At 45.5% G+C, this 18926-nt stretch overlaps 1 protein-coding gene across 2 annotated transcripts in view; it reads right to left on the bottom strand.

The window, feature by feature from the left end:
* The window catches only part of TMEM178B (transmembrane protein 178B), a 232532-nt gene that overhangs the window by 123466 nt on the left and 90140 nt on the right, over nt 1–18926 (bottom strand). The gene's annotated exons all lie outside the window — the stretch shown is intronic.

Raw genomic sequence — 18926 nt, 5'->3', positions numbered from 1 at the left:
GTGAAGCAATCCCTCCTTGAGAAACAGATATATAGGCAGACAGAGCTTGCTGTAAGAAATGAAAAAAACCAAGAAAGAGTAGAAAGAACATAGCCAACTTTTCCAGAAGCTCTTCCAAGTTTTTTGTGTGGTGAGAGAGAAAATATCAAGTGCCATATTCCAGAGCTGAGAGCTAAGAATTAACTATCACCTTGTCATGATCACAGAGGACCTGGCATCAGCCCTGCAGTCACATTAGCTTTTTAACTGCTCCTTCTTCTAGCTCTACAGTTGATCTATTTTATGAGATTGTGCAAAATGTCTAAACTATATGTGACTTAGTTTCCCTAGCTCTAAAATACAGGGTTTGCTTCTCTTCTTCTTCGGGACTTTTTAATTAATGTTTGCAAACTACCTTGGCAACATAAGTGCTAACTATCAGTACTCTCTGCAAATGTACCCAAGAGAAAAACATTCCCACTAATGGTGAAATTACGTGTAAGGAATCAGGCAGAGAGAACCATGTACTATGTTCACCACAAATTTTTCTTCACTGTTTGGCAGGCCATTCTCTCCCTAGCTAAAGCCACTAATCTTAGGAAGGTTGCACTTTCTTTTTTGTCCAGCACAATGAACTGTTAAAAGGGCTTCTTTGCCACACATTCTTTTGCTGAGGGATGCAGAAGCCAACTTGAGGCTGCAAAGGCACAGTGGTTGAAAAATCCAAGAGGAAGGCTACAAGGTCAGTTACTCTGCTACTCTGCAAAATCCACAGTCCCCGGATGTTTGTAAAAAAATGCCTGGAAAACAATTAAAAAAAATACCCAGTTTCACTCTAGGAGTTCCTATAAACTTCCCCTGCTGTTATTTAAAACAGAGAAGAAGTTGGAAGGGGAGTGCAATGGGTTTGGAAAGCTCTCAGTAGATCTGGAAGGTGCATGCTTGGGAGGGCCCACAACCCATTTCTAAGCCAGCAAAATCCCTTCCCAATCCCTTCCCACTTGGTTCATCTGCCTTTGTTTCCTGCAGTTGACTTCATTGAGACTGAGAAAGGCCTCCTATGGCCTTTAAAGCTCAGCTCACAAATTGCGACAGAAACACTCTGTTGGTCCCCAAAGGGAAGCAGAATGCAGTGGCTTAAAAAAAATCACAGTACAGGAAACAAAAGCACAGGCTGGGGGGGCAGCCTGTGGACACAGTGATTATTAACAATGTACCAGCTCAGCTACCTGGAACCAGCCTGCCCAAAGTTGGGTGATTAGAAAGAGACTAAGTGAAGATGAGGGGATTTAACACTCTTCTTCCTTCCTTCCTTCCCTCGGAGCAAAAGATCAGCGGTGAAAAGTGACATCTGTACCTGCCCTTTCAGTGCAGCCTGTTCCTCCTGGCTTTCCTCTAGTGCATGCATGTGGCAGCTTGAGCCCTGTCTACTACCGCCAGCTAAAGGGTCGGACTTCTGCCCATGCTGCTATTTCCAAAATTGGAAAAGGGGGTGTCCTGGTTTTGGTAGGGATAGAGTTAATTTCCTTTCTAGTAGCTGGTACAGTGTTTTGGATTTAGGATGAGAACAATGTTGATAACACACCGGTGTTTTAGTTGTTGCTAGGTAATGCTTACACTAGCCAAGGACTTTTCAGCTTCCCATGCTCTACCGACTGAGAAGGCTGGAGGTGCACAAGAAGCTGGGAGGGGGCACAGCCAAACTGGCCAAAGGGACATTCCATACCATGCGATGTCATGCTCAGTACATAAACTGGGGAAAGCTGGCCGGGGGGGGCCGCTGCTCGGGGACTGGCTGGGCATCGGTCGGCGGGTGGTGAGCAATTGTACTGTGCATCACTTGCTTTGTGTAGTATTATTATTATTATCATATTATAATCATTTTATTTCAATTATTAAACTGTTTTTTATCTCAACCCACGAGTTTTTTCTCACTTGTGCTCTTCCAATTCTCTCCCCCATCCCACCGGGTGGGGGGAGTGAGCGAGCGGCTGCGTGGTGCTTAGTTGCCGACTGAGATTAAACCATGACAGGGGGTGGAAAAATGAGAGAAAGAAGCTGCTTGCAAAGTGAGCCAGTCTAGGAGACACTCCCACTGCTCATGGCCCAGGGGTGACCATCTCCAGGAAGGGAGAAAAAAAAAAGTAGTGGAAGAGGGGAAGGAAACCAAAGAAGAAGGAGGGAAGGAAACCAAAGAAGAAGAAGGGAGAAGACTTAAAACAGGTGTGGAAAGACAAAAAAAAAAACATAAAAAGATGGAACATAGGAGAAGACGATATAAAAGGGAAAAAAGAGACAATAGAGAAGGGGAGTTATCTACTGAATTGAGAGTACAAGTATGGCAGTCCGACTCCCTGTGTCAGTGCATTTACCAGTGAATATCTGTGGAGTGTGTGCAGGTTATTTGTTAATATGGGTGGTATATCCCTTAAAAGGATAAACCTCTTAAAGGGCTGAGCACAAGACCAAAAAGGATTCAGTTTCAGTACTAGTTCTCTGGACGCCCCTGAGCAAATCATCTAACTTTTGTACCTCAACCTTTGCATCCTTTGCAGGAAATGGAGAAAATCCTGTTAACCTCACAAGGGGATACCAGTGAGCCCAAATTCAACTTTTTGTTCCCTAGGAACCTGGAGGTCAGTTCTTAGCTTTAAACTTGTTTCAGAACAGCAAAAATGAGTTGACCTGTACTAAAAATCAAGGGACCTACATTTTCCAGAACTAATAGAGTCATACCATTAGATGGCCTGAAAACTTAACAGATTAGCCCTGGGTAACGCTAACAGGTGGCATGGCAGGGCACACACATGGCAGAGCAGGCAGGCAGGACTTGGTCATCTCCCTGCTCTGCTGTTACACTTGTGGTGCTCCAAAGTTGTATTCAGCAATGGGCATTATCCCCAGTTTGCTCCACTGGCAGAGTCAGCTTTGCCTGGGAATAGGACAAAGACCGAAGCCCTGTGCCGTCAAGCAAAAGAACACAGCTCAAAAGCCACTCTGGGACTCCTTGTTATGGTTTCTGCTAAGAGAACTGTAAAGTGCAATCAATTAATACTAGAAGCAACAAAGAAACAGGAAGAGACAGGGAGCAATTAAAGATGCCAGTCAGAAAGGGGCAGGGAAGGAGGGAACAACCCAAGTCATCATTAAAGGGTCACAAGCACACAAAGAAAAGAGCACAAAGCCCCTTCAAAAGGGGACTGCAAATAATTTTCCAAGACAAAACATCTGTTGAGAAGACACTGCCTGTATGTTGCTGGGGCAGCCTTAGAAGAAACAGAGTGCCAGGGGAAGAAAGCATCTTCTCTCTAGCCAGCATGACATGGTAGCCTGGCAGTACAACAAACCAATATTCAAAGCAACCTTTGCCATCTCTCAATTTCCCTCTGCAAACCCTCCCCTCCTCTCCACCTGTACCCCAGCAGAACAACCTAGCACAACAAGCCCTGCTAGGGGACAGATTCATTACCAGCTTGCAGGGGAAGCAAGAAGATAGTCTTTCACTTGGCTCTGAAGCAGTGATACTGTGGGCATGGGGTGGGAAGGACTATCAACCCCACTACCTTGTGAGTGAAGTGCACTGATTTTCCCTTGAGAAAAGGGTGTTGTTGTTGTTGCCTGCAGCAGAGCTAGTGCAGTGCCATCTCGTGGTACTTAGAATGACTCATGCTAGGTAAAAAGCCAGTCTAAAACTTAATAAACAGATGTCAAAATGGAGCTCACCACACTGCATTTGTGCTGGGGCCTAAGCAGTAACACCAAGGACGATGAGCAAAATGCCAGCGTGGGTGAAGAGTAAGACAACCCCTGCCATTGCCATGAGCAGTGGTACCAGGCTGTGGAGATGGCTGGTTTCAAAAAGATCTCATCCCCACTGTTCAGACAGCTTACCAGGCATACACCCAAGCAAACGTAGCCTTCCGTTTCACACAGAGATCCCAAACAGACCAGGACCAACACCACGAATTCAGGCAGCGACATGAGATGGAAGTCTCTGACAGCATAGGGCAGGCTGTATTTATCCTGGATAGTAAGCTATGCTCTCCTCACTGCCCACCTACCATAAAACTGACTTTGTACTGCAGTGTGGCACTGCGTTAAAGCCGTCTCTAATCATCTCTGATTACGGCACAGGAGCACATGAAAAATCCAGAGCCCTAGAAGTGCACCCATACTGTGGAGAAACTTTTTGTTTGTTTGTTTTAAGACCAGCACCTTCCTTAGCTGAGATTCTGAAGGTCCAGAGAGTTAATATAAACCAGCAGCAAACGGAACAAAGATCTTGCATATAAATATATCATCAGTACATAAAAGACAGCTATGCAAAAACATAAGGAAGCAGCCTTGTACATCTTACTAAATTTCATTCAGCAAAAAGTATTTTTAGGATACAGTGGTGATCCCAACGATTTTCTCAAACTACTTTTCCTCCTTCAAGATCAATGCTGGATGAATCGGTGCACAGGAACCAGGTTTGCACATATGCTTTGGTTATGCTCTGTTGTTTTAAGCTACTGGAATGGTACTAAATCCCAAATTAACATGGCCCTAGAGACTTCATTTCACCTTCATACAGAAACCTTAATTCTGGGTCTCATAACTAGCAAATGGAGCTCATTGCTGCACCTAATGTGAGAGCCTCACAGACCTTTACTGCCTGCACGATGCCCAGTTCTGCTGCTGTGAAAACACACCTGCCCGCTCAGCACTAACCCTTCTAGCCTCATCCCTTTTGCGGGTCAGCAGACCTCCCTGCAAAGGAGTGAAGGTAACATTATCTGAAGTTCTGTGACCAGTGAAGGTAGATGGCAAAGCCTGACAAGCAGAAAAAGTTTTCTTCAGTTATCTGGGACTAGGCTATTAATTCTCCAGAAAACGACAAAGAACATGAACTATGTCCCCACATTTCCTCCTCTTCTCACATATGCCTACATGATCTTTCCTAGGTAGCTGTTACTTTTTTTTGTCCATGCTCAGCACAAACATGACTCCAAGCAAACTTTAGGGATGGGAAGAGTGAGCCCACTTGACTCTACAAAAGGATGTAGAGATGCACTGCTTGTCTCTTCACCCCCTCACACACGTTCCTCACTCCTAACTCTCTTGTTAATATATTCATATTCCCATTGTTTCAATGTGTGATAAAAATCCACGTGCTAGTAAAACAGTGATCAGTCAAGATCTAAGTAAATCAGTAACTCAGACTTGAAAAAGCTTGAAAGACAATAAATATGAAATTACAGGGGCACTGGCATATGGTTGAAAAGGAAAATCCTAAACTAACATTTTAAAGGACCTTCTAAAGAAAATTTCAAACTGTTCACGAGCCATAATTTTTTTGTTCCTTTTATAAAAGGGACAGAGACAAGAGAGAGCAAGAATCTCAAAATTGGTGGAGGAATGGGATTGACAGAATGACCACAATGCATACAGGAATGCACACGCACCCCCATACTCACTGTGTGAGGGGTCTCCACGTGATCTTGAGCCTATGAGATAGAAAACCCTACACCAGATCTCACATGCAATAGGCTTCAAGGGTAAGGATTCCCTGGATTTTGTGCTGGGAAGAGATGCAAAGCCTCATGTACCTCAAGGGTACCAGCAATCAGCAACAGGTTAGAAAAGAAATCCATACAGCCTCTGAGCCTCATCAGGTTTGCAGCCAGAGAAGGGAGAAGAGAAAGCTGTAATAACTTTCATTACAGTTATTCTCTTCCGTATTGAAAGCTATTAAAAAAAAAAAATCACCAAAGGGAGGATGGGTATGGTAGCAAAGATATTGCCAAAATTTACAGCAGTCTTACAAGGTGCCTAAATCATGCTCAGGGCTCTTTCAGCAATAGCTTAAAAATCTATAGAGTGCAACAGTAAATAAAACCCTCTTCTAAGTGTACAGCACAATCTGATCTTTTATTACACATTGTCCCTCCATTTACATTAGGATACATGTATGCTATATTAACAAATACATATATGTACACAAATGCCTATATACACACATATATATGTACTTATGAAATTATTTCAAAGCTTTATAGTCAGAAACACTGTAAACAGTGAGAACACTATGAAGTTAAGTCAGGTGAAGCTTATTTCAGTGTCTCTGACCAGAGAAAAACAGTTCAGGTGACTCCCTACAGAAAACAGGCACTATGGAATATCTACAGGTTTTGTCAGAAGTCTGTCCTAAGCATGGCTCAGACTTGAGACCAAGTCTCCTGGTGACCCACAAATCACAGACTAGCCACCAACAACCTGGACATGTGCGAGACCTACAGGATGGTGTTCCTCTTCTGCAACCTTAACCAGCCTTTTGCTCATGTCACAGACGAAGGACGTGATGCTGGAGTGAGGGCAGTGCCTTGCCCTAGCAGGCTTTGTAGCTTTGCCCCTTGTGAAGGTCGGAGGATATGGACTGGAAAACACCTCAAGTAAATATGTCCCTTCATATTTAATAGACACAAAGGAAAGTGTGGAACAGACATAGCCTCAAGAAGATTAAATGAATTTATTATCTGCCTGGCAGAGGGTACACAGAAGGCTAAACTGAATTTTTGTGTCCTACTGGCCAGTAGGGATGAAAGTAAATGCATTGGTTTACTGGGAATAAATGGCTGTAATCCTTTACTGAAAGTGGTTCCAATATGTGGGCTTAAAATTTCATTTAGTTTAAAACTGTCACATTCTGCTATAGGTCTTTATACCTTCTCCTTTGTTCATCTGATTATACATCCCAGCGAAAAACAGTGTGCAGATATGGCAGAATACCAATTCAGAGGCCAGCATGCATGAGCAGCCTCACCCTGATGCCGCAAAGCCACTTCCCCCTGCTCTCACACCACTGCCCCATTGCACATCACATGGGCTGTGGGCCTCTGTAATAATCTGGGCTGGGAAACTGATTCCAGAGAAAAATAAGCATTTGCCCCCTCTCTGGGCCCTTATGAAGGGGGATCAGCTCCCTGATCTAGTTCACTGTACAGACACCCAAAGTTTTGCACTAGCACCACTGAGGAGATGGTATAGAGGTAGGAACAAGTGGACAGGAAACAGTGCACTACTGATAGAAATATGCACATCACAGGACTTAAGTGACAAAACCATGAACTGTACAGTGTCTTTATTCTGTATCAAGTAGACTTCATAGCCTAGTTCCAAAACTTCATACTATCATATATTCTTTATATGGTACATGTTAAAAAAGGTCTTTTTGGAACAATACAAAGAGCTTTTTAAAGTGCTGCTAGGACTGTGTTACTCATTTTTTCAGCTTAAGCACCAGGTGCCTTAGTTACAACAAGCCCTACCACAAAGGGCTCAGAGGGAGCCATTAACACTGCAGGGAAAAAAAAAAAAAAAAAACTTAAAAATAGCTTTCCTATATCTAAAAATACCTTAACTCTTATCTCAGACCTTCTGAAAGCTGTAGGAGAGAGTTTGTCCCACTGGGAAAAGAGGGTGACTTCCCTTCCCGGTGGCACAAAACTCTTTTCTCAGGCTCTGCACCTCTGCAAGTTATCTGACTTGCACCATGTCATATAATTATGTCCAAAGGATCAAAGACAAAACGATGACCATTTTAGGCCATGTTAGTAACCCTGAAGGAAAAAAATATAAGCCTATGGTAGGAGAGGAAACACTACTCTGCCAGGTTGATTATTTTTTATTTAGTGTCAGATTTTTTTTTTTAAAGATGCTGGAATACACTCAGAAGAATAAATTACTGAACACAAACCAGTTGACATACGTGTTTAATTGGTATCACATGACTTGTCAGTTTAATATCACCTCTACATCTGTGAGGGGACATCCATGTGTAACTAATCCACAACTGCTGCCAAGAAACATTGAAAGAGTAATTTTCCCTTTTTATGTAGGTCCTACCTTGTTATTTTTTTCAGCTTCAAAACAAGCAGAGGGAGCATCTGTTAACTGAAAAAAACAATTCCCAGGGCAGAGATGATGTTATCCAACATTGTGCAGGTGTTTCAATAATGCACTAAAGCCAGGTTAATTTTACACCTATTGGAAACAAAGGGCTATGGAAAAGACTTTAAATGACACTCATATAATGTGTCTCTATCCCATATACACCTCACAGCATAATGGCAAAGGATGGAAATGTTATTTATATCCCTTGAGAAAGTTCATAAATATGAGAAAATATAAAACCCCTAAAATAAAAAGCAAAGCAAAATCTTAATTTTCATGCCAAAAATCTGACTCCGCTTCATGTTAGCTCTTTCACAGTTAGTTATACAGAAGTTTCAAAGCTCCCTTTACATTCAAGAGCCAGAATTTCACTAGTTCCCATAAAGCTGCTATTTAGAGCTTTTCTCTCCGGCTGTCCAGCCACAATCCAAAATTCAGTCTGAAGTGCTGCATTTTTACCATCACTGTGTATTATATTAATGTAGGTAAGAAATCAGATTGAAGAATGTGCTAGCAATTTACCACTGGGATTAAACTGACTCTTTTATTTTTGTTCTTTCAGGATTGTGTTGTTGCAGGGGAAAAAAAAGCAGTGCTCCTGCCTCTATTGTTTTTTTTCACATTGAACAGTTGGCAAACACAGCTCTATTTCCCTGTTCTTCCAAAGCCTTACATGCCAACGTAATTCCAGTTTGGTTTCTTCTATGTCCATACGTAAGTGTTACTGATCTAACTAGTTGTTCCTTGGACTTTATGAAGTGCCTGTGACAGTAAAAGAGCAATGAAAATTTTAATGGAAAAGGCAGTTCTTTTTTTGAGAAAAACTGATAGAAATGGAAAAGCCAAGCAGCAGTCAGGCATGCAACTCCTTCTCCAAGAGGGAAGACATTACCTCTTCCGACAAGACTTGATGCAATTAGATCCTGAAACCATCATACTTAAAAACATTATCAAGGGTACTTGGGTGCTGTTCATAGATTATACTCAGATCACATTCACATAGGCCTGCCTATGGTTAAGCACTTGCTTCTGCCTTTATACTTACAGCTAGATTTTTCCAGGTTCCCTTTAGGGAAGTTTTCAATGAAATGGCAAGTCCTACAGGGAAACATGAAAGCAGCAAAACTTGGATCTCTTCTTGGTGTACCACTGGAAGATTTCACAGAGGATGCTCCCCACTGTCACTTTTCATGTACCGCATCTACATGACAGACTACGTTTATCTTATAACCAGGCTCTGTCTGCTGCAATACATTGAACAACTGCAGCCAAGTCCTGGCAGGCTTTGAAATCATACAGCTCCCCCTTCAACACAGGAGAAAGCTCGTCCCACCACCCATCCACTTCATAAGCAGAGCCATAGCTTCAACTTGAAGTTGGTGCTGACCTGGAAACTACGGTGTATTTAAGTTCTTCAGTCTTTGCGTTCACTCAGCAGAAATTACTGCATTATCACTGAGTACTGTTCCTATTCAACAAAAAAAAAAACGAACAGACTTTTTAAATGTTATTTTTAAAAGGCTGCCACTATGAAAAATATACTAGTAGCAAATTTAGCTCTGCAGCTCCAGTTCTCACCAATATCCCAGAGAGCTGTGCTTATGTACCTAACAGCAGAATTTAGTCCCTACAATTTAGAAGCAGGCCTAGATCAAAATACAGGTTTTGAACCTATGGCATAGTCTTAGAGACATATTTCTTAAATAATAACTCAAACATCAGAAAATTAAACTGAACCAACTAGATAAATATTTAAAATTATTTAGTGCTAGAGATTTATGTCTAACCGACTAGCTCTACTCAGAAAATAAGTACAGTTTATGGACTCCCCATATATTTTCACTCAGCAGACTGGAATTCTGCTTCAGGTTGAACTTCTTTTCATTCTACTCATCTTCCCCCAGTTACGCTCATCTACACTTCTGTATTCCTTACAGGACCTTCATTTACATAGTATTTAAGTACATCAATCAGGGAAGCAATATTTATCCCAATTTCACAGATAACAGCTGAGGTGCTGCAGTTACATGGCTTGCACACAGCCACATCAGCAGGCATTGCTGATGAAATCTGGAACTCAAGACTAAAATCAAGCCTGCACACTGCCTCTCCTTCCAGCTTGTTTCTATGAAGGTCATTCTTTTTTGTGCTCCTGGTTCCCTAGTTTCTACCCTGATTGTCAGCAAAGTATGTTATCAGCATGGTTTAAAATGCAGTGGATCTGATAGCAATGATATCTGTCCAGGTTATCAAGTGGTAGTGATTGACACCCATTACCTCTGGGCTGGACATAAGCTAAAGACTTGGAGATGAAAGTTCTTCATCCTTGAAAATTAAATAAAAAGATGGAATCAGCAGCTGGAGCCATAGAAGAGAAACGAAGGAGCCAGAGGCTGACTCCCCAGTGCCAGTCCAGTGGGTTGGCAGAGGAACCAACCCTTTCTAGTCCCACCGTAAGGAATGTGCCAGGAACACAAGGAGCTGCAGTGGAAGTGGCTTTTGGGGTGAAAGAGATTCAATAGCCCCAGAGCAGCTTCTAGGGCTACCCTAAATCCTGCCAGGCTACAAAGTCCTCTTCTCTGCTTTTTCCTGGTTGAAGCTTGTGTGCTGCACCCCTCCAATTCACAAGTGGCTTTGGTAGGAGTGGAGTTGGTCCCTGGCACTGCATTGCCTACTTACAGCAGCAAACACAAGGACCACAGATGACTGCAACACCTACACAGCAGGGACATGGAAGTGCATGTTACCTCTTGCAGAGAGTGTTAATGAGCGTGACAGGGAGTGGGACTGCAACAGAGCATCAGAGTAAAACGAGATTTTGTCCAGAGAAATCCCCTAAGCCTCCACAGGTGTCAGTGTTGAAGGAAGTAGCTTAGAGGCATGATCCCAACCCCTTATGCCTCCCAGATGTTGTGTAAACAGAGATGTGATGCACAGCATGTAGATTTTTGGGGTTTGTTAATGAATAAAACCAATTAATGAAGCAACCCACTCCTAGGTACTTCCTAGGAGCGTTTCCAGTGCTTGCTATGTTGCCCCTTTTGGCATGGATGAGACCCCCTCTAGGCATTACATAATACTAGCATCTAGATGATGGGCATGCTAGCAGCTCAGCCTGGAGAGTGGAGAACCAGCAGACAAGCAGGAACTGCTCCAGCACACAAGCGATGGCAGATCAGAGGGCTGATCTCTCAGATCAGAAATCAGATTCGTTTCCTTACCACTTTTTAAGCAGAGGCTTGCATGGAGCAGAGTAATTGCTGGCTCTCAATCAGGCAAGTTTTACACTACTTTCAATACTGTCAGATAAAAGAGATAATAAACTCATTTTCTTCCTCTCCTCTTTATTCCCTGACTCACTCTCCCTTGCCTTCTCCTGCACTTTGACATTCCATCCTTTGCAAACAATTTTCACTCCCTTCGCTGATTATTTTTAGCTTGTGCTACTGAATCTGTCTTTCCTCCTGTCCTGGTTTCGGCAGGGATAGAGTTAATTTTCCTTTCTAGTAGCTGGTACAGTGTTTTGGATTTAGGATGAGAACAAAGTTGATAACACACCGGTGTTTTAGTTGTTGCTAGGTAATGCTTACACTAGCCAAGGACTTTTCAGCTTCCCATGCTCTACTGACTGAGGAGGCTGGAGGTGCACAAGAAGCTGGGAGGGGGCACAGCCAAACTGGCCAAAGAGACATTCCATACCATGTGACGTCATGCTCAGTACATAAACTGGGGAAAGCTGGCCGGGGGGGCCGCTGCTCGGGGACTGGCTGGGCATCGGTCAGCGGGTGGTGAGCAATTGTGCTGTGCATCACTTGTTTTGTGTATTATTATTATTATTATCATATTATTATTATCATTTTATTTCAATTATTAAACTGTTTTTATCTCAACCCACGAGTCTTTCTAACTTGTGCTCTTCCAATTCTCTCCCCCATCCCACCGGGTGGGGGGGAGTGAGCGAGCGGCTGCGTGGTGCTTAATTGCTGACTGAGATTAAACCACGACAGTCCTTTTTGGCGCCCAACGTGGGGCACGAAGGGTTTGAGATAATAACAGATTAACCGGAGTGTATTAAGGAACTTATATCTGTTAATAGTTGAGGGTCACAATGTTGGTTTCTCTGTTCTCGATATTGATTTGTATAATCTGCATCGCGCTCTTTTTCCTGCTGTACATGTTAAAGATTGGTGTTGGGTTTTGCAGTTTGCTGTGGTCTGCAGTGAATAGTAATGTCTCGCTTGTGAGGTTTGTTTTTAGAACATTGACCTTGACGTTTCTGTGGTATGTAAACTTCGCAATGAAGCCGTTACTGTACCATGGATACCATATCGTGGAGACAACTAGTAATTGCAGTAACTTTTCTGAGAGTTTTTTTACGGAGGAAATACAGAATGGCAGTGTCACTACCTTCTTCTATGATGTTTCCTCCTTCATTACAGTAATTTTTCAGTATTTTGAGCATCCTTGGGCAGTTAAGATACTTCTATTAATACTTCTTGGGAATATTGTTTCGGTTTTGTCTAAAGTTGGTAAGCAATTTAAGAATATCATCCAGAGATCTGCCCCAAGGCTGAATAATTATGAGTGGCAGGGTGTGTGGGACAAGATGGGCAAGTACCTAGGCCAATGGGCACCCCCAGTGTTTTGGAACTTCACCCCTGAGCAAGTGCAGAATCCTGAAAAGTTAGTAGAATATTTGGAAAAAGTATGCTGTCACCCTGGCAACTCTAGAGAGATGCAACTCATTGCAACGTGCTGGGGCCTGGCCCATGCCTACCGAGCCCTGTTCAACACCATTCAGTACCCTCAAAGGGAAGAGAAGGTCTCTGGCTCTGACAGTAAAACGACACGCACTGCGGCCACTCAGACCCGGGCAACAGGCCGTGCAGCCACTCAAACCCGGGCAACACGCACTACGGCCACTCCAACCCCGGCGACAGGCTCTGCGGCCACTCAGACCCCGACGACAGGCCCTGTGGCCACTCCAACCCCGGCGACAGGCCCTGCGGCCACTCCAACCCCGGCGACATGCACTGCGGCCACTCCAACCCCGGCGACAGGCCCTGCGGCCACTCCAACCCCGGTGACATGCACTGCGGCCACTCCAACCCCGGCGACAGGCTCTGCGGCCACTCAGACCCCGGCGACAGGCTCTGCGGCCACTCAGACCCCGGCGACAGGCCCTGCGGCCACTCAGACCCCGGCGACAGGCCCTGCGGCCACTCAGACCCCGGCGACATGCACTGCGGCCACTCCAACCCCGGCAACAGGCCCTGCGGCCACTCAGACTCCGGTGACATGCACTTGCACTGCGGCCACTCCAACCCCGGCGACATGCACTGCGGCCACTCCAACCCCAGCGACATGCACTGCGGCCACTCCAACCCCGGCAACAGGCCCTGCGGCCACTCAGACTCCGGTGACATGCACTTGCACTGCGGCCACTCCAACCCCAGCAACACGCCCTGTGGCTGAACCAAAGAACGAGCCTGTGCCAGTATCAGTCGCCCCTGTACACAAGAAGAAATCTTGGAAGCGGAAGTCAGCTCGTTTAGTAAGGGAGGAAGAAGCTTCTTCTAAAAGGGAACCGGAGGAAGAAGTATACGAGACAGATGACCCTAGAGAAGGACCATCACGAGAACGGGAGGAGGAAAGCCGGCCGCTGATCGGGGAGGAGGAAGAGGAAGAACTCATAAACGAGACAGTGACCACCCGATCTCTATCCCTGAGTGAGCTGCGAGATATACGAAAAGATTTCAGCCGCCGTCCAGGTGAGCATATTGTCACCTGGCTGCTCCGATGCTGGGATAATGGGGCCAGTAGCCTGGAATTAGAGGGTAGGGAAGCCAAGCAGCTGGGATCCCTTTCTAGGGAAGGGGGCATTGACAAAGCAATTGGAAAAGGGACACGTATCCTCAGCCTTTGGAGGCGACTCCTGTCAAGCGTGAAGGAAAGGTATCCCTTTAAGGAAGATGTCATATGTCGCCCAAGCAAGTGGGCCACCATGGAGAAGGGTATCCAGTTTCTGAGAGAATTAGCTGTGCTGGAGGTGATTTATGATGACCTGAACAATGAACAACTATCCAAAGATCCAGACGAAGTCAAGTGCACACGACCCATGTGGCGGAAGTTTATAAGGAGCGCACCATCGTCATACGCCAATTCATTGGCAGTGATAACCTGGAAAGATGGAGAGGAACAAACAGTGGATGAATTGGCTAGTCAACTCCGGCAATACGAGGAAAGTCTTTCTTCCTCCATCGTCTCGGCTGTGGAGAAACTGTCCGAAAAACTGTCCCGGGAGATCCAGCAACTCAGAGAGGATAGGTCCTACTCCTCACCTATACGGACCAGTATCTCGGCTATTAGAAGTAAGCGTTCTTTTGCTCAAGAGAGAGAATATAAAGGATACACACCACGGGGCACCCTATGGTTTTACCTGCGTGACCACGGAGAGGACATGAGGAAGTGGGATGGGAAACCTACTGCAGCCCTAGGGGCACGGGTACGTGAATTACAAGGGAAAACAATCACAGAAAGAGGTTCTTCCAGGAAAATTGCTGCTCCAGTTTCCAGCGGGCAGTTCCCCAGAGAGAGTAGAAGGGCTGATCTTACTCTTGATCTTAATAAAGAAACTTCTGACTCATACGTACAAGAAATGAGAAACGAGTACTGTGATGAGGATTAGAGGGGCCCTGCCTCCAGCCAGGGGGAGGAAAGGGACAACCGGGTTTACTGGACTGTGTGGATTCGGTGGCCTGGCACATCAGACCCACAGAAGTATAAGGCTCTGGTAGACACCGGTGCACAGTGTACCCTAATGCCATCAAGATATATAGGAACAGAACCCATCTATATTTCTGGGGTGACGGGGGGATCCCAACAGCTATCTGTATTGGAAGCCGAAGTGAGTCTAACTGGGAATGGGTGGCAGAAGCACCCCATTGTGACTGGCCCAGATGCTCCGTGCATCCTTGGCATAGACTACCTCAGGAGAGGGTATTTCAAGGACCCAAAAGGGTACAGGTGGGCTTTTGGTATAGCTGCCTTGGAGACGGAGGAGATTAAACAGCTGTCCACCTTGCCTGGTCTCTCGGAGGACCCTTCTGTTGTGGGGTTGCTGAAGGTCGAAGACCAACAAGTGCCAATCGCTACCACCACAGTGCACCGGCGGCAATATCGCACCAACCGAGACTCCCTGATTCCCATTCATGAGCTGATTCGTCGACTGGAGAGCCAAGGAGTGATCAGCAAGACCCACTCACCCTTTAACAGTCCCATATGGCCAGTGCGGAAGTCTAATGGAGAGTGGAGACTAACAGTAGACTATCGTGGCCTAAATGAAGTCACGCCACCGCTGAGTGCTGCTGTGCCAGACATGCTAGAACTTCAATATGAATTGGAATCAAAGGCAGCCAAGTGGTATGCCACAATTGATATTGCTAATGCATTTTTCTCAATCCCTTTGGCAGCAGAGTGCAGGCCACAGTTTGCTTTCACTTGGAGGGGCGTTCAGTACACCTGGAACCGACTGCCCCAGGGGTGGAAACACAGCCCTACCATTTGCCATGGACTGATCCAGACTGCATTAGAACAGGGTGGAGCTCCAGAACACCTGCAATACATTGATGATATCATCGTGTGGGGCAACACAGCAGAAGAAGTTTTTGAAAAAGGGAAGGAAATAGTCCAAATCCTGCTGAAGGCCGGTTTTGCCATAAAACAAAGTAAGGTCAAGGGACCTGCACAGGAGATCCAGTTTTTAGGAATAAAATGGCAAGATGGACGTCGTCAGATCCCAATAGATGTGATCAACAAAATAACAGCCATGTCTCCACCAACTAGCAAAAAAGAAACACAAGCTTTCTTAGGCGTGGTGGGTTTTTGGAGAATGCACATTCCAAATTACAGTCTGATTGTAAACCCTCTCTATCAAGTGACCCGGAAGAAGAACGATTTCAAATGGGGCCCTGAGCAACGACAAGCTTTTGAACAAATTAAACGGGAGATAGTTCATGCAGTAGCCCTGGGGCCAGTCCGGGCAGGGCAAGATGTAAAAAATGTGCTCTATACCGCAGCCGGGGAGAATGGCCCTACCTGGAGCCTCTGGCAGAAAGCACCAGGGGAGACTCGAGGTCGACCCCTAGGGTTTTGGAGTCGGGGATACAGAGGATCCGAGGCCCGCTATACTCCAACTGAAAAAGAGATATTAGCAGCATATGAAGGGGTTCGAGCTGCTTCAGAAGTGATCGGCACTGAAGCACAGCTCCTCCTGGCACCCCGACTGCCGGTGCTGGGCTGGATGTTCAGAGGGAGGGTCCCCTGTACACATCATGCAACTGATGCTACATGGAGTAAGTGGGTCGCACTAATCACACAACGGGCTCGAATAGGAAACCCCAGTCGCCCAGGAATTCTGGAAGTGATCATGGATTGGCCAGAGGGCAAAGATTTTGGAATATTGCCAGAGGAGGAGGTAACGCGTGCTGAAGAGGCCCCAATGTATAATGAACTACCAGAAAATGAGAAGCAATATGCCCTGTTCACTGATGGGTCCTGTCGTCTTGTGGGAAAGCATCGGAGGTGGAAAGCTGCTGTATGGAGTCCTATGCGACAAGTTGTAGAAACGGCTGAAGGAGAAGGTGAATCAAGCCAATTTGCAGAAGTAAAGGCCATCCAGCTGGCTTTAGACATTGCTGATCGAGAAAAGTGGCCAGTGCTCTATCTCTATACTGACTCATGGATGGTGGCAAATGCCCTGTGGGGGTGGTTGCAGCAATGGAAGCAGAGCAACTGGCAGCGCAGAGGCAAACCCATCTGGGCTGCCGCATTGTGGCAAGATATTGCTGCCCGGGTGGAGAACCTGGTTGTAAAAGTCCGTCACGTAGATGCTCACGTACCCAAGAGTCGGGCCACTGAAGAACATCAAAACAACCAGCAGGTGGATCAGGCTGCTAAGATTGAAGTGGCTCAGGTGGATCTGGACTGGCAACATAAGGGTGAATTATTTCTAGCTCGGTGGGCCCATGACACCTCAGGTCACCAAGGAAGAGATGCAACATACAGATGGGCTCGTGATCGAGGGGTGGACTTGACCATGGACACTATAGCCCAGGTTATCCATGAATGCGAAACATGTGCTGCAATCAAGCAAGCCAAACGGTTAAAGCCTTTTTGGTATGGAGGACGATGGTTGAAATATAAATATGGGGAGGCCTGGCAGATCGATTATATCACACTCCCACAAACCCGCCAAGGCAAGCGCCACGTGCTTACAATGGTGGAGGCAACCACCGGATGGCTGGAAACATATCCCGTACCCCATGCCACTGCCCGGAACACTATCCTGGGCCTTGAAAAGCAAGTCCTATGGCGACATGGCACCCCAGAAAGAATTGAGTCAGACAATGGGACTCATTTCCGAAACAACCTCATAGACACCTGGGCCAAAGAGCACGGCATTGAGTGGGTGTATCACATCCCCTATCATGCACCAGCTTCTGGGAAAATTGAACGATACAATGGACTGTTAAAGACTACGCTGAGAGCAATGGGTGGTGGGACGTTCAAACATTGGGATACGCATTTAGCAAAGGCCACCTGGTTAGTCAACACTCGGGGATCTGCCAATCGAGCAGGCCCTGCCCAGTCAGAACTTTTACGTACTGTAGATGGGAATAAAGTCCCTGTAGTGCACATAAAAAATATGCTGGGGAAGACAGTCTGGGTTATTCCTGCCTCGGGCAGAGGCAGACCCATCCGTGGGATTGCTTTTGCTCAAGGACCTGGGTGCACTTGGTGGATAATGCGGAAGGATGGGGAAGTCCGATGTGTGCCTCAAGGGGATTTGATTTTGGGTGAGAATAGCCAATGATCTGAATTATGTGATGTTAAGTACTAATTATAGTTATAATAGTTATACTAATAATACACAGATATACTAATAATACTAATAATATTATATGCCATACTAATGTTATTATAATAAGAATCACCCAGATTAATGAAGAATAACTTCAGTGAAACCAAGCAAAGCACAGTGATGATGGTACCAGAACTGACTTCAACCTGAAACAATCCAACACCACATACCATCTCCATTTTTTCCTGCCCTGAAAGATTATTATGACAGATGGAGCCTGAAGTCATGGACTAAATGAACTCACCGAACATTTTAGAGGGATGGCCCACAGATGAAGGGAATGATATCTGTGTATGTGTGTATATATATATATATAAAAGGGGGTGGTGATTAATGAAAATGTACTGGAAAATGTGAGACTTGAGCATGATGCAAATGGTATAGAATAAGGGGTGGATATTGTCCTGGTTTCGGCAGGGATAGAGTTAATTTTCCTTTCTAGTAGCTGGTACAGTGTTTTGGATTTAGGATGAGAACAAAGTTGATAACACACCGGTGTTTTAGTTGTTGCTAGGTAATGCTTACACTAGCCAAGGACTTTTCAGCTTCCCATGCTCTACTGACTGAGGAGGCTGGAGGTGCACAAGAAGCTGGGAGGGGGCACAGCCAAACTGGCCAAAGAGACATTCCATACCATGTGACGTCATGCTCAGTACATAAACTGGGGAAAGCTGGCCGGGGGGGCCGCTGCTCGGGGACTGGCTGGGCATCGGTCAGCGGGTGGTGAGCAATTGTGCTGTGCATCACTTGTTTTGTGTATTATTATTATTATTATCATATTATTATTATCATTTTATTTCAATTATTAAACTGTTTTTATCTCAACCCACGAGTCTTTCTAACTTGTGCTCTTCCAATTCTCTCCCCCATCCCACCGGGTGGGGGGGAGTGAGCGAGCGGCTGCGTGGTGCTTAATTGCTGACTGAGATTAAACCACGACACCTCCTCTCTTTTTTGCACTCTCCTTTCCCCTCTATCTCACTCCACATACTCATTGGCTTCTTTGTCCTTTGCCGCCCTTCCCTCCTCTTATCTCTGCTCACCCCTATACTGACACAGAGAGACAAGTCTTCTCTCTCACACTTCCACT

The sequence above is a fragment of the Aptenodytes patagonicus genome, chromosome 1 (genome assembly GCF_965638725.1).
Source record: "Aptenodytes patagonicus chromosome 1, bAptPat1.pri.cur, whole genome shotgun sequence".
Lineage (NCBI taxonomy): Eukaryota > Metazoa > Chordata > Aves > Sphenisciformes > Spheniscidae > Aptenodytes > Aptenodytes patagonicus.
The sequence above is the reverse complement of the archived record's forward strand: the minus strand, read 5'-3'. Positions and strand labels throughout refer to the sequence as shown.